The sequence below is a fragment of the Felis catus genome, chromosome C2, assembly GCF_018350175.1.
Source record: "Felis catus isolate Fca126 chromosome C2, F.catus_Fca126_mat1.0, whole genome shotgun sequence".
In the NCBI taxonomy this organism is placed as follows: Eukaryota; Metazoa; Chordata; class Mammalia; order Carnivora; family Felidae; genus Felis; species Felis catus.
Genome location: NC_058376.1, coordinates 61,183,405 through 61,197,986, shown reverse-complemented (window position 1 = coordinate 61,197,986; position 14,582 = coordinate 61,183,405). Strand labels below are relative to the sequence as shown.

Genomic DNA, 14,582 nt, shown 5'->3' with positions numbered 1-14,582 from the left:
CCCTTCCTATGCTTGATGCCTACAAATATTTTACATTCTATCCTATGCTATTTTTTCCTTTTCTTTGAAAGTCTACAACCCACTACCTTAATTTCAAGACCACTAATGGTATACCCTACAAATTGAAAAATGGTGTTGCAGAGATCTACATTTCCTGGTAAGAGCAGGATAAAGACAAAATAACTGAAGTGTTGCTCTATTGTGACTTGGTTTCCTTTTATCCTAAGCAGAGCTCAAAATTTCCATGTGTGACTATGGTCCAAATTTCGTTTTAGGAGAGGCTAGACCTGTGTGCCAACCATCCAGGTATAAAGCCTGATAGCCTCCTTTGTCCTCTGTTGTCATGACAGTGAGGGAAGAAAAACTGAGAGCACTCTTTCATTTCCCTCACAGCATTTGGATCCAAAGACTCAAAGTGGCCTCTGTGGTGCATATTAGGAACTCTGTGGTATTACATTACAGTGAACAAGATTCAGTGAGATGAGTGTGAAACACTCTGCTCTTCCTGTCAAAGTGGGTCATCCCTAAGCTGTGGGATGGTGACTTGCCATATTGGGCCTCCTTGCCCTTGCATGTTGCTGATTGAAGAAAATGTGAAGCCAAGTAGCCTGCATGTTTTGGTGTGGTGCCCAATTGATCATGGTTGTATAAAGTTAACCAAATTCTTGGCTTCTTAGAAGATTGTCAGAATATTGGCTTTTCAGAGTACTTTTAAGGGACATAGTTACTAATGGCAAGCCTTAATTCTCTTCATGTCCTTTACCTGGAGTGCTTGTACCAATTAAATCTAGTCCACAGTTCTCAGCTGAGGGAGGGAAAGGTTAATTGGAAAAAAAAAGCTTTTGTAGTGATTTTAATATGTCTTCCTAGCAGAGGATGATTATTTGGCTATCCAAGATACCTACCCTGCTCTCTTAAGTCATCAGGAACTGGGCAGAACAGCATTTAGTCACACAGAGGTGAGTTGAGCATGGGCAGTTTTCTGCTGTCATCCTTCTGGTTCACGTGCTATTCTCATGAGCATTTGTTCACCAGCTTGACTGAAAAAGCCAGGATTTAGCTTCATCCTTGATTTTGTTGTGTTGATCCAGTGACAATTACAGAATGGCTTGAGTAATGAATTGGAGATTTATATTTGTAAGATCTGGGTGAACCCTATGAACAGAGCTCAGGAATTTGTTTTCTTGTTTCTTTTGGTCCTCAAAAGAGGACACGGATAGATATTCTGACTTTTAGTTAGAGTGTCCGTGTAGGTAGAAGGAGGCACAGCTATCCTGTCGCTGGTTTTGCCATTTAGGGACTTGCCCAGGAGTCTCTGGAGCTGGAGTTGTCAGAATTCATTCACAGTCATGGGATGGCTCATCCTAATGTACTAGTTAGGCTGGGCTGGTGAGTGGCTGAACGCTTGACCTCTAACTTCCAGGTGACCATAGTGGCAGTAGTACTGGACCCACCTGCTCTGGTGGGATAGTTGTGGGGTATGAAGCACAGTCCAAAATTCCCACTTATCTGCTATGGTAAAAGTGGTTTCCTTTGGAATGACTCTTAGCCTTTCTATAGTAAAGGAGCTTTGTCTGCAGCAATGGCAGCTGCAGGTGAAAGCACATTTTTTCCCCCTTGTTCCCTAGTATTAGTCAAAGCAGCGTAGGATCTACCCAGCTTGACAAGATGTTGTTCCAGCCAGGACCCAGTATCTCTTCCTCTGGTATTTCTCCCAGGCTTCTAATAAATAGTATTTGCTGTTGAATGCACTTGAGGTGCCACAAATCCTTTACTTTAGAAGAGACTTGCAACTATTCGGCTTTCACTTTTTCTCAGTGTTTTTTGTTTTTTTTTTTTCAACGTTTATTTATTTTTGGGACAGAGAGAGACAGAGCATGAACGGGGGAGGGGCAGAGAGAGAGGGAGACACAGAATCGGAAACAGGCTCCAGGCTCTGAGCCATCAGCCCAGAGCCCTGTGCGGGGCTCGAACTCACGGACCGCGAGATCGTGACCTGGCTGAAGTCGGACGCTTAACCGACTGCGCCACCCAGGCGCCCCTCAGCGTTTTTTTTTTTTTTTTAATGTTTATTTATTTTTGAGAGACAGAGCATGAGAGAACACGTGGGTGCACACATGAGCAGGGGAGGGCCGAGAGAGAGAGAGAGAGAGAGAGAGAGAGAGAGAGAGAGAGAGAGAGAGACAGAATCTGAAGCAGGCTCCAGGCTCTGAGCTGTCAGCACAGAGCCTGACGCAGGTCTCCAACTCATGGACCTCGAGATCATGACCTGAGTCCAAGTCGTACACTTAACCAGTTGAGCCACCCAGTCGTCCCTGTCTAAGCATATTATTGAAGCAGACTGGAACTGGCACTTCTTAAACTCACTGTTTGGGTGGGTTTGTCTTGACTCAATAGTCTCAGCTTAAAAAATACCTCTCTAAAGCAACTTTCTCAGATCATTCTAAAGTAAGACCCTCTTGTTAATCCATACCGCAGTACCATGGTTACTTCCTCCGTAACATATATGGCCCAGGAAACTGTAAGAGAGTGTGTGTATCAATAATTGCATTTACATTTAGTATAACTATTGACATGTTTGAATTTATGTCTATCCTCTTATATTTTGTTTCCTGTTTTTTTCCCTCTCTTTTCCATTCTTCCATTTCCCATTTCCTGCTTTGTTTCAGGTTACTTGAATGTTTTTTTAGTATTCCACTGTAAGTTACTAATTATGCTTTTGACTATCTTTGTGTAGTTTTTTAGGGGTTCTAAGGTTGTAAGGTTTACAATATACATACTTAACTTTTCGTAGTCTTCTTAGAATCAGTATTTTATCACTTCAAGGAGAATGTAGAAATCATGCCACCATGTAAGTTTGTTTACTCTCCCAGTTTTGCACCGTTATTGTACTCTGTTATATCTACATATATTGAAACCCCATCAGATAATGTTATACTTTTCACTTTCAACTGCTAAGCATATTTTAAAGAACTCAAGCAGAGAACAATTCTGTTGTTTGTATTGATATGTTTATCATTTCTATTGCTTTCTCTTTATTCTTCTTGTATAAAGTTTCTTCGTAGTATAATTTTCCTTCTGTCTGGAAAACTTCCTTTAGTAATTCTTTTAGAACAGGTCTCCTGGCAACATATTTTCTTAGGTTTTTTTTTTTCAACTGACAGTGTCTTTATTTTGCTTCATTCTGAAAAGATATTTTTATTGGATATAGATTCTATGTTGACATTTTCTTCTTCTCAGCACTTTTAAAAAGTTGTATCAGTTTTCTGGCTTCTAGGGCTTCTAATGAAAAATCCACAGCCCTATGAATTGTTAATCCCCCATAAGTGACATGTGATTTCTTCTGAATGCTTTCAAGATATTTTTTTCTGATCCTCAGTTTCTACACTTTAATATTCAGATAAATTGAAATGATGTATTGGGTGTGGATTATTTTTGTTATTATCCTATTTGAGCTTACTATACTTGAATCTGTAGTTTTATCTATTTCACTAAATTTGGAAGTTTCCAAATATTTTTCAAATATTTTTTTCATCACTGTACCCTTTTTCTCCTTTCCTTCTGATGCTCTAATGACAGGAATGCTAGACTTCTTGTCACTGTCCTATAGGTCTCTGAATCTTGTTAATTTTTTTTCCTCTTTATTGTTCATATTAGATCGTTTCAGTTGATCTATCCTAAAGTTCAAAGACTCTTTTTCTGTCATCTTCATTTTGCAATTGAGAGAGCATCTGTGATCTTTTTCTTGTTATTTATTTTATTTTTATGTTTCAAGACTGTTCCTTGTTAAAGCATTTTTGTAATAGCTAATTTAAAGTCTTTGTCAGATAATTTCAACATTTGTATTATTTCAGTGTTTGTGACTGTTAGGTATCTTTTCTCATGTGAGTTGAGATTTTCCTGGTTTTTCATTTGCCCAGAAATTTTTATTTCACTTTAATCTGGACATTTTAAATATTATGAGATTTTGAGTTTTGTTTAAATTCTATGGAGAATGTTGATAATTTTGTTTTAGCAGGCAATTGTAGTTAGGTTCAGGTCACAAGTTACAGGCTGTATATTCTATAGTTGGAATGCTAGTTTTATTTTCAGATTTGTCCTGTGTATGTATCAGAGGCCAGTCTTGGACCTAGGCACAGCCCTATGTGTTAATTTAGTTCATAATTTCTTTTGTATGCTGATTAAAATCAGATACATATATGTGTATCTGGGATGAGCCCAGAATTTCATAACAATTTTATGGGATTACCTTTCTGAGCCCTTTTCTTTCCATGATATTGATGGTATTTTTTTTTTATTTCCCTGCAGTTGCCTTTTTTGGCCCTCCAGGTAGCAAGCTGTGGCTTTATTTACTGTACTCTCATGCCTATTTCTGTAACTGCCTATGTTCAAGGCCAAGTGGTGAGAGCACAGAGAGAGCAAAATAAATGCAGTGGGAGTTCACCAAACCCTCATGGGACCACAACTATTTTTTAAGCTAATTTCTTAATTGTCTAATTGCCATATATTTTTTAAAGTGCAAAAATTATAAGTATACATTTAGGTGCGTTTTCAGGAAGTGAATATACCCATGTAAGCACTGCCCAGACCAACAAGCAAAGCATTACCAGACCACAGAGGTCTGCTCTTTTCCCTTCCTACTCTGCAAGAGTAACCACTATCATGACTTTTAATACAATAAATTAGCTTTGATTGTTTTTGAACAATATATGTGGTGTATTTTTTCTTTTGCTTATGTTTATGAGATTCATTCCTGTTGTGTTGCATCTGTGTTTAGCTGCAGATTTTTTTTTAAACATCTCATTTATTATTTTTTTTTTTTTAATTTTTTTTTTTATTTTTGGGACAGAGAGAGACAGAGCATGAACAGGGGAGGGGCAGAGAGAGAGGGAGACACAGAATCGGAAACAGGCTCCAGGCTCTGAGCCATCAGCCCAGAGCCCGACGCGGGGCTCGAACTCACGGACCGCGAGATCGTGACCTGGCTGAAGTCGGACGCTTAACCGACTGCGCCACCCAGGTGCCCCAACATCTCATTTATTTTTGAGAGAGAGAGAGAGAGGGAGAGAGAATGAGCGGGGGAGGGGCAGAGGGAGGAGGAACAGAGGAACTGAAGTGGGCTCTACACTGACAGCAAAGAGCCTGATGCAGGGCTTGAACTTATGAACTGTGAGATCATGACCTGAGCTGAAGTCAGACGCTTAACCGACTGAGCCACTCAGGTGCCCCTCAGCTGCAGATTTTTAAAAAACTTTTCATTGCTTTATGATATTCCTGTGTATGAATACATTAAAACTCATTTAAAGCTCTTCTGCTGTAGATAGAAATTTGGGTTATTTCCAACCTAGAACCATTGTGAATAGGGGTTATCATATGCACATTCTTGTGTATCTTGTCTAAGTATTTCTGTTCGATGTATACTAAAGAGTCAACATTGCTGATATGCCTGTGTTCAGCTTTAGTGGATATTGCGAAGTAGTTTCCAAAGTTATACCAATTTCTACTCACGTTATCAGTATGAGAGTCACACTTGCTCTAATCCTTGACAATACTTAGTATGATCTGTATTTTTCGTTTTAGCTTTTCTGGTATGTGTGACATGGCAGACCATTATGACATTAGTTTGCATTTCTTTAATGACTAGTGAAGGTTAAGCATCTTTTCATGTGTTTATTTTCCAGTTAGTATCCTCTTTTGTAATGTACATTTTGACATTCATTGCCCCTTTTACAGTTGGGCTTGTTACTGTTTCTGGTGGTGTTTCTTTATATAATCTGGATGTATGTCTTTGTCAGGTATACATATTGCAATATCTTCTCTTACTCTAAGCTTTGTCTTTTCATTATGTTATAATTGTCTTTTGATAAACAAGAGTTTTCATCTTAATAAAATTTAATTTGCCAATCTCTTATTCTATAGTTTTTTTTTTATATCCTATTTTAAAAAGAAAAACCTCTGCCTACCACAAGATCATGCAGATATTTTCTGTTGTTATCTTCTAGAAGCTTTATTGTTTGCCATTAACATTTAGGTCTCAATTTTCCCTGGAATGTATTTTTTGTATTAGGTGTGAAGTTGGGGGTTGGGTATAAAAGATTCATTTAATTTTCCTTCTTTATTTTTTAGTGTAGATGTCTAATTGATCAAGTACCATGTGTTGGAAAGGTGGCTCTTTCCCTAGTTACTTCAGCAGTAAATTTATCATAAATCAAGTGCTTACATAAACAATGGATCTATTTCTGGATGCTCTCTTCTGTTCCCAGAATTTGTCCCATCAGAATTTGTCTTTCCCTCTACCAATAATACTCATTGCTCATTAGTGTCGATTTAGAAGAAATCTTGAATCTGGTGGTGTAAATCCTTTACATATTTTCTTTCTTTCCTTCTTTCTTTCTTTCTTCCTTGACATTTAGAAACAATTTTTAATGTTTATTTATTTTGACAGAGATTGAGAGCAAGCAGGGGAGGTGCAGAAAGAGAGGGAGAGAGAGAATCCTAAGTGGGCTCTGCACTGTCAGCACAGAGACCAATGAGGGGCTCGACCCCATGAACTGTGAGATCATGACCTGAGCCCAAATCAAGAGTACAATACTTAATCAAGTGAGCCACCCCGGTGCCCCTACATATATTCTTCTTTTAGATTGTTTAGGTCATTCTTGGTCCTTTGTGTTTCCATAAAAATTTTAGAATTTGCTTGTTAATATCCACAAAATGGAATTTTCTGAGATTTTGATTGAGATTATGTTTTGGGAAAATTGATATCCAATCTATAAAAACATTACATTTCCTACTTATTTTAGTGTCTTTAATTTCTCTTAGTAATGTTTTGTAGTTTTCTGTGCAGAAGACTTGTATACTTTCTGTTAGATTGATTTCTAGTATTTATTTTTATGTTTTTGTAAATTATATTTTGTTTTCTTTTCTTTTTTTTCTGTTTTATTTATTTTCAAGAGAGAGACAGAGGCAGAGTGCAAGCGGGGAGGGGAAGAGAGAGAGGGAGACAAAATCCGAAGTAGGCTCTGAACTGTCAGCACAGAGCCCAATGCAAACCATGAGATCATGACCTGAGCTGATGTCGGTTCTTCAACCAACTGAGCCACCCAGGCTTTAAGTTTCATTTTCTAAATGTCTGTTGCTAGTATATAAGAAAACTATTCATTTATGTGTATTAATTCACCTTGTAGCTAGGGATCTTGCTAAATTCACTTATTAATTCTATTAGATTTGTGGCTGCTCTTGGAGTTTTAGTAACACAATCATGTTTTCTGTAAATAATTTCAGTTTTATTTCTACTTCCTTTTCATATAACTTTATTTTAATTTTCCAGCTTTATTGAGATATAATTGACCAATAGCATTGTAATAGATTAAGGTGTAAAATGTGATGATTTTTAGCCTTCTATGTTAGAAAATGATTACCACAGCAGGATTAGTTAACACCTCTGATACCTCACATAATTACCACTTCCTTTTTGTGGTAAAAGCATTTAAGAGAAAACTCAGCAACTTTCAAGTATACAATACAGTATTGTTATATTATATCCCCACAGGCTATTTATCTTATAACTGAAGTCTGTGCTTTCTATATACCTTTAATTTTTATTTCTTGTTGCATTAGCTAGCACCTCTAGTACAATATTGAATAAAAAAGCATATTTGCACTCGGTTTTTTGTTTGTTTGTTTTTTAATTGTAAATGCCCTTATCAAATTAAAGAAGTTCCTTTTGATTTCTCAGTTTTCTGAGTTGGCTTTTATGTGAGTGTGTGTGTGTGTGTGTGTGTGTATGTGTGTGTGTGTGTGTGCACATGCGCACGTTTATTTAAATGATCAAAGGGTTTTTAATTTTATTACATACTTTCCTGTATATATTGAAATCCTTTTTTCCCTTTAATATGTTAACATTTAAATGAAATTCATTTATTTTTGAATGTTAATCCATCCTTGAATTTTTGGAATAAACTTAATGTTGATGTGTTATCCTTTTTATAGAGAACTGGGTTGGGTTTGCTAATATTTTCCTTAAGATATTTTTGTCTGTACTCAAAAAAAGAGTTTGGCTTATAATATTATGTTCTTGTCAGGTTTTGGTTGCAGACTATAGTATTTACATAAAACAAGTTAGGAAGTATTCCTGTTTTCCTACCTTTGGGAAAGTTTGTCTATGATTGGTGCTATTTTTTTTCTTTAGGTGTTAGAAAGAATTTACCTGGCTATTTGGGCCAGAAGTTTTCCCTGTGGAAAGGTTATAAATTAAATATGCAGTTTCTTTCTTTGTGGAAAGATTTTAAATTAAGTATGCAGTTTTTCCATTTCTTCTTGTGTCCATTTTGGTAATATGTGTTTTCACAAGATTTATCCATTTCATCTAATTTTTCAAATTTATCGATAAGTTGTTTACCATATCCTCTTATTATCTTTGTAATATCTGCCTTTTCATCTAGGTTTTCAAATTTATCAATGTGAAATTGCTCATCATATCCTCTTACCTTTGTAATGTCTGTAGTATCTAGAGGAATGCTGCATTTTTTCATTTCTGTTAGGGTTATGTGTGCCTATTCCTCTTTGCTTTAAAATCTGTATTTCTAGAGGATGATCACTTTCATTTATCTTAACAAAAAGGAATTTTTGGATTTGTTCATATATTGCTTTATTTCAAAATACTTCAAGTATTTTGTGATTAACATTTTATAATTAATCTTGGGTTTATGGTTAGAGAATATATGCTATGTGATTTAAATACTTTGATATTTGGGGCGCCTGAGTGGCTCAGTCGGTTAAGCGTCCGACTTCAGCTCAGGTCATGATCTCAAGGTCTGTGAGTTCGAGCCCCGCGTCGGGCTCTGGGCTGATGGCTCAGAGCCTGGAGCCTGCTTCCGATTCTGTGTCTCCCTCTCTCTCTGCCCCTCCCCCGTTCACGCTCTATCTCTCTCTGTCTCAAAAATAAATAAAACGTTAAAAAAAATGTTTAAAATACTTTGATATTTATTGAGACTTGCTTTTTGACCCAGTTTAAGGGAAATTTTGGTAAATGTTCTATATGTGCCTGAATATAATGTGTGTTTTGTAGTTTTGGGTATAGAGTTCTATACATATCAATTAGATTAAATTTGTTAAATCTTGGTGCTCAAAACTTTTATTTCTCTATTGGTTTTTTACTCTTGTGTTCTATCATTTATTGATATTTATCATTTAAAATATACTATTATGATTGTGGATTTGTCTATTTCTCTTCTTAGTTCTGTCAGTTTTTGCTTTTGAAGGCATATTATTAGTTGTATACAAAATTAGAATTGTGATCCATCTTAGATAAACTAGAACTTCTGATCATTACTAAATGCTCTTTTTCTACTATATCTTGTCTTGAATTCTACTAAGACTGATGTTATAAGAAAATGGTTGGTAAATTTTTTTTTTGTCCTTTTACTTTCAATTATTCTGTATGTTTATATTTGAGGTGTGTTTCTTGTGGACAGCATATTGTTGTTGTTTTTAACTTGCAGTCTGATGGCATTTGTCTTCCAACTATAATATTTAGTCTATTTACATTAAATACAATTAGTAATATTTGTAGATTTAATTTTATCATCTTACTATATTTTTCTACCTGCTTTATGTTTGCTAATTCTTCTCTCTTAACTTCTGTTACTAGTCAATCTTTTTATTTTATTCCCTCCATTTTACCTTGCTAATTATATATTTTTCATTTTTTAATGGCTATCCAATAAAGTCTACTATAAAATTATACTTTTTATCTGTTTCCAGCAAGGAAATTGCATTTGTCCCTTTCTCACCATTTGTGCTATTGTTGTACTGTATTGCAATACTTCCAAGTGAAATAAGTCAATCAGAGAAAGACAAATACCATATGATTTTACTAATGTGGATTTTATGAAACAAAACAGATGAACATATGGGAAGGGGGTGGGGAAGAGAACCACAAGAGGCTCTTGACAATAGAGAGCAAACTGAGGGTTGATGGAGGGAGGAAGGTGGGAGATGGGCTAGTGGGTGATGGATATTAAGGAGGGCACTTGTGATGAGCACTGGGTGTTGTGTGTAAGTGATGAATCACTAAATTCTACTCCTGAAACCAATATTGCACTGTATGCTAACTAACTAAAATTTAAGTTAAAAGGTACTTCCAGGGCTCTAATTCTTATAAGAAATTATTGTTATTTTTTCCCCTGCCTATATATATTGTTTTACTCTGATATTAGTCTTTTCTGGTATATTTCATTTCTTCCTAAATTTCCATATCACTGTTAGACAATTTTCCTTCTACCTGAAAGAGACTCTATTGGTGATTTTTTTTCCAGTTTTATTTTCCTAAAAATATTTGCTATTTTACTTCATTTTAAAGGATATTCTCATTGGTTATAGAATTTTAGGTTGATAATTACTTTCTTAAAGCTCTTTAAAGTTATTGTTTTGTTCTCTGATTTCCACTGTTTTTCATGAGAGATCAGCTATCAGACTTATAACTCCTTAAAAAGTAATGCATTTTTATTCCTCTGACTTTTTTGAGATTTCTTCTTTAATTATATTTTATTTTAAGCAGCTTAAAAAAAAACAACATCTGTCCTCTTATGTCAGTTTCTTTGTGTTTATCCTGCTTGGGGTAACTTAGACGTTCTTAATTAGATTTGTGGCTTGATATCTTTTCTCAATTTGGGAAAATTCTTGGCTATTATTACTTTGAATTTTACTTCTTCTTGTGTTCTTTACCCTTTCCTTCTGGAACTATAAACATTTGTATGTTAGACACTTTTTTCCTAACCACGTTTTATTGTCTTTTTTCTGTATTTTTCATTATTTCTCTTTCATACTTTCTTTTCATATTTTCTCTTTCATTATTTCTCTGTTTTAGTCTGTTGATTTATTTTCAGGTTCATGATCTCTTCTAATATTTTTGTCTAATCTGCATTAGCCACATCTATTGAGTTCTTGATTTCAGTTATTTTTAATTCTAGAGTATCATTTAATTTTTTTATAGATCCCAGTCCTCTGGTAATTCACAATCTTTTCTTCTACTTTTGAAACCACATTAATCACATTACTTAAAAGTTTGTGCCCTATGAGTCTTTTATATTTTTTGAGATTATGTTTATTTTTTTCCCTTGGTTTTTGGTTATCTGATCATACCTCCTGGCTTGTCTGATGATCTTTGCATATAAAAATTAAAAAGGCTTTGTGTGATATTGTGCTTTTCCAAGGAGTATTTAATTTTCTTCTTGTGAATAATTAGACTAAAGTTAATTCACCTTGATCTAATCAGGAATTGAGACAATTTGTAGTTGGGTTTCTACCTTTGTGATAGCTAGCCTCTGTCTGTTTGGCCCTTACTCTATAAAAAGCTGTTTAGAGGTTCAAATAAAATTCTGGAATAATTCTCATATGGTCCCTAAACTCCAGTTTTTGCCTTCTTGACACCATAAGATCATAAGAACTTGGCATCCAACATTGTTTAATTTTTTAGTGTCCATGTTGATGCTTTCTGCTTGTTTGTTTTTTTTGCAGGGGGAGGGGGTTTTCACTACATGAAAAGGAATCTGAAAATGCCTCAAGGGTTAAAAGTGTAAAACAATATAGTTTTCACCTTATTGCATTTACGAACTGTCCAGGAACTTGGCTTCTGATGTCATGGTTATTTTGACAGCTCCCAAGGGCAATTTTTATTCCCCATCCACTGGAGTACTTAGTGCTCTGATCCAGAGCTTTGTGCTCTGTGTCTCAGCCCAGTGCTACTCAGGATCACTAGATGCTTTAAGTGAAAAAGGGGTAGATATCACAGACAGGATTTAATTTATTGCATTTCTCTTCTTAACAATATCTTGAGTTTTAAGTTAAAAACATTTTGGTTGGTTCCTGGTCCCTTTATCAAACAGTTTTTCAAATTATTTTATTTACCTTGTATAGTTTTTCTCAGCAGGATGGGTGCTTTGATGAAAGCCCCTCTATCATGGTAGAACTGGGGGCCCTCTCAGGATGCTATTTTGGTTAACAGATTTTTTGGGGGTGGGTTGAGTTAACTATCTTGTTACTTTACAAAGTAATATATGAAGATATATTGCACTTTCAAATATATTTATACTCCTCTTTATATGAATTTCTTACATGTATTTGGACCTAACCATTATTTCTTTGGTATTTAAAAGTACAAAAAGAATTTGTTAGTGAAGTTCATTTGACTTGTACAAATTGATAAATCTCCATTTGAACACTTACATTAATCTCCCTAGCTAAACCTATACTGTTTTGAAATTTAAAAATCACCAAAAATACCATTACTATTTTCTAAAATGAAGTTGGTTATACCTGGTACAAAGGAAACCTTCTAGTTACATGCATCCCGAGAATCCAGATAAAAATGGCAGTTTTAGTGGGCTATAATATTCTTCCCCACTTTGTGTTCTAAACCATGATTAATGTTTCCCTTTGTAATAAACTGGTGCCAGTTTCCTTTAACAATGGGTAAAGGGGTCGATAAAGGGAAGTCAATGTCATTTAAAAACTCTCATTCATGTATATCTTTTGGTGAGAGTAGTAAATAACTAGGCATAGAAAATAGTTTTGTAAGTGGGGTATAAATAATTTTTTAAAGAATTTTGACTTACTTTTTTCCTGAAATTTTCTTGTCTCCCTGGATAATGTGATGAATTGGTATAATATAATATTCAATTAGTAAAATCAGCAGCAGCAGATATATCAGTGCTTGTCCTAGTGGATCCACTCCTGGAAACTTGGGTCAAATGAACCAGTTGTAATGACAGTTGAATAGTAAGGACCTGGATAAGCACACCTATTTAAACAGAATGAAGATTTATTTATTGTTATTAACAATACATTATATTTTATAATCATGAAACCTTCAAAAGTTAAATATTTTCTGAAACAAAGAATGAAATATAAGTAAAAGTACCGAGTAATTATTTCAAGGGCTATAGAATCCTTAGATATCTTTTGACTTATCTCCCCTTTGGCCCTGCCGATCAAAGACATATCTTTCAAATTTTTGTCTATATCATAAATTGCTTTGATTTCAAGTGGTTTGTACATAATTTATAAAGACATTGCAAATCATGTATTCTTTTGATTTGAAAGTATTAAAATACAAACCCGGAAGTCAAAGTCAAGTGGCCAGTGACCTAGTTCCAGGTACATGTTGCTGTCACGCAAGGCTCTTATCTTCTCCGGACTCCAATTTCCTCCTTCATTAAATGAGACATTGAAAGCACTTACCTTACTTTCTCAGAGTCATTACAGGGACCAGATTAGAGGTAGCATGTGAAAGTCTTTTCCCAAAGTGAAACTATCACGCAGATGTAGGGGGCTATTATTATTGTTTTCATCATCGTTATTGGTGCTGATGATAGTGGATGGCTATAGCACTGCTCAAAAGCATAAAACAGTTTTGAGACAAATTTTCTATAGCTTTTCTAGTGATAAATATGAAGTCTGCCTTCCTATGTGTAACTTATTGGTATCTAGTGTATTTTTGTTTTTGTTATTCTATTTGTTTGAAAAAAAATGGCTCCAAATTTGCTCTGTGGATGTTAGGAGATCAAACCAGTAACATGTTTGGATTACTTCTTTGACAGTAACAATGAGTTATAAATTCAGTGAATTTAACAAACTGGGACAGAACTCTATGTTATTAAGAATAGGTCCCCTAAGGTCTCTGAATGCATTTTACTCATTGTTGAGTGGAGAAGCATTAGGCTCCTTTGGAGCAAACTTACCGAATTACAAAGGGGAAATAGTTTGTCCTTGAACCACTATGAAATTCAGGGCATGGATAATAGTCACCCAAGGCCAGTTCTGTAACATAAACATAGAAAATATTAACTCCTTTAAAGGGATATGCATTATATTAATTCATGTAATCATTGAATTAATTACTTAAGGACACAGATCATTAGTTGATGGATTTTAAATGAAAAAAAAAATGCATGCTTAAGCTGAATAAGAAGATAGGTATGCATTATATCAGAGATGTTATGCAAGTATACCTAGAAAACTCGCTTAATTAGGGAGCATGACAGCAATCTATGAAACCAGTGCTTGTGAGTTCTACCTGGAGAGGGTTTGGCTCACTATAGCAGGGTTCAGGATACTTTTGACAGTCAAAAGAGAGTAAGAAATAAATGGATAATGTCCTCCTTTCTTCATTTATGTGAATTAATCAAATTGTAATCAGACTCTGTCCCTCATGTATATATTAAATAAAATCTGAAAAGCAATGAAACACATTATACTCAAATGGACAGATATTCTAAGGACATGGACATATGGGTTTGAAATATGTATTTCCTATAAACAATTTCAGAATACAGGCATGTCTCAGATATATCATGAGTTTGGTTCTAGGCCACCACATAAAGCAAATATTAAAATAAAGAGAGCCAAATGAATTTTTTGATTTCCCAGTGCATATAAAAATTATGTTTATACTATATTGTAGTATAATAAGTGTACAATACATTATGTCTGAGGAGACAATATACATGCCTTAATTAATATTATTTTATTGCTAAAATATGTCAATCTTCATCTGAGCTTTCAGCTAGTTGTAGTCTTTTTGC

General features: G+C 34.9%; 1 protein-coding gene across 40 annotated transcripts in view; it reads left to right on the top strand.

The window, feature by feature from the left end:
- The window catches only part of ZBTB20 (zinc finger and BTB domain containing 20), a 789,483-nt gene that overhangs the window by 168,500 nt on the left and 606,401 nt on the right, over positions 1 to 14,582 (top strand). For 3 of the 40 annotated variants that reach the window (XM_045036361.1, XM_045036354.1, XM_045036353.1), the window contains one exon: positions 871 to 959. The exons of the other annotated variants lie outside the window; for them this stretch is intronic. The gene's annotated coding sequence lies outside the window, so the exon portion shown is untranslated. The remainder of the gene's footprint in view (positions 1 to 870; positions 960 to 14,582) is intronic. 40 annotated transcript variants of the gene reach the window in all.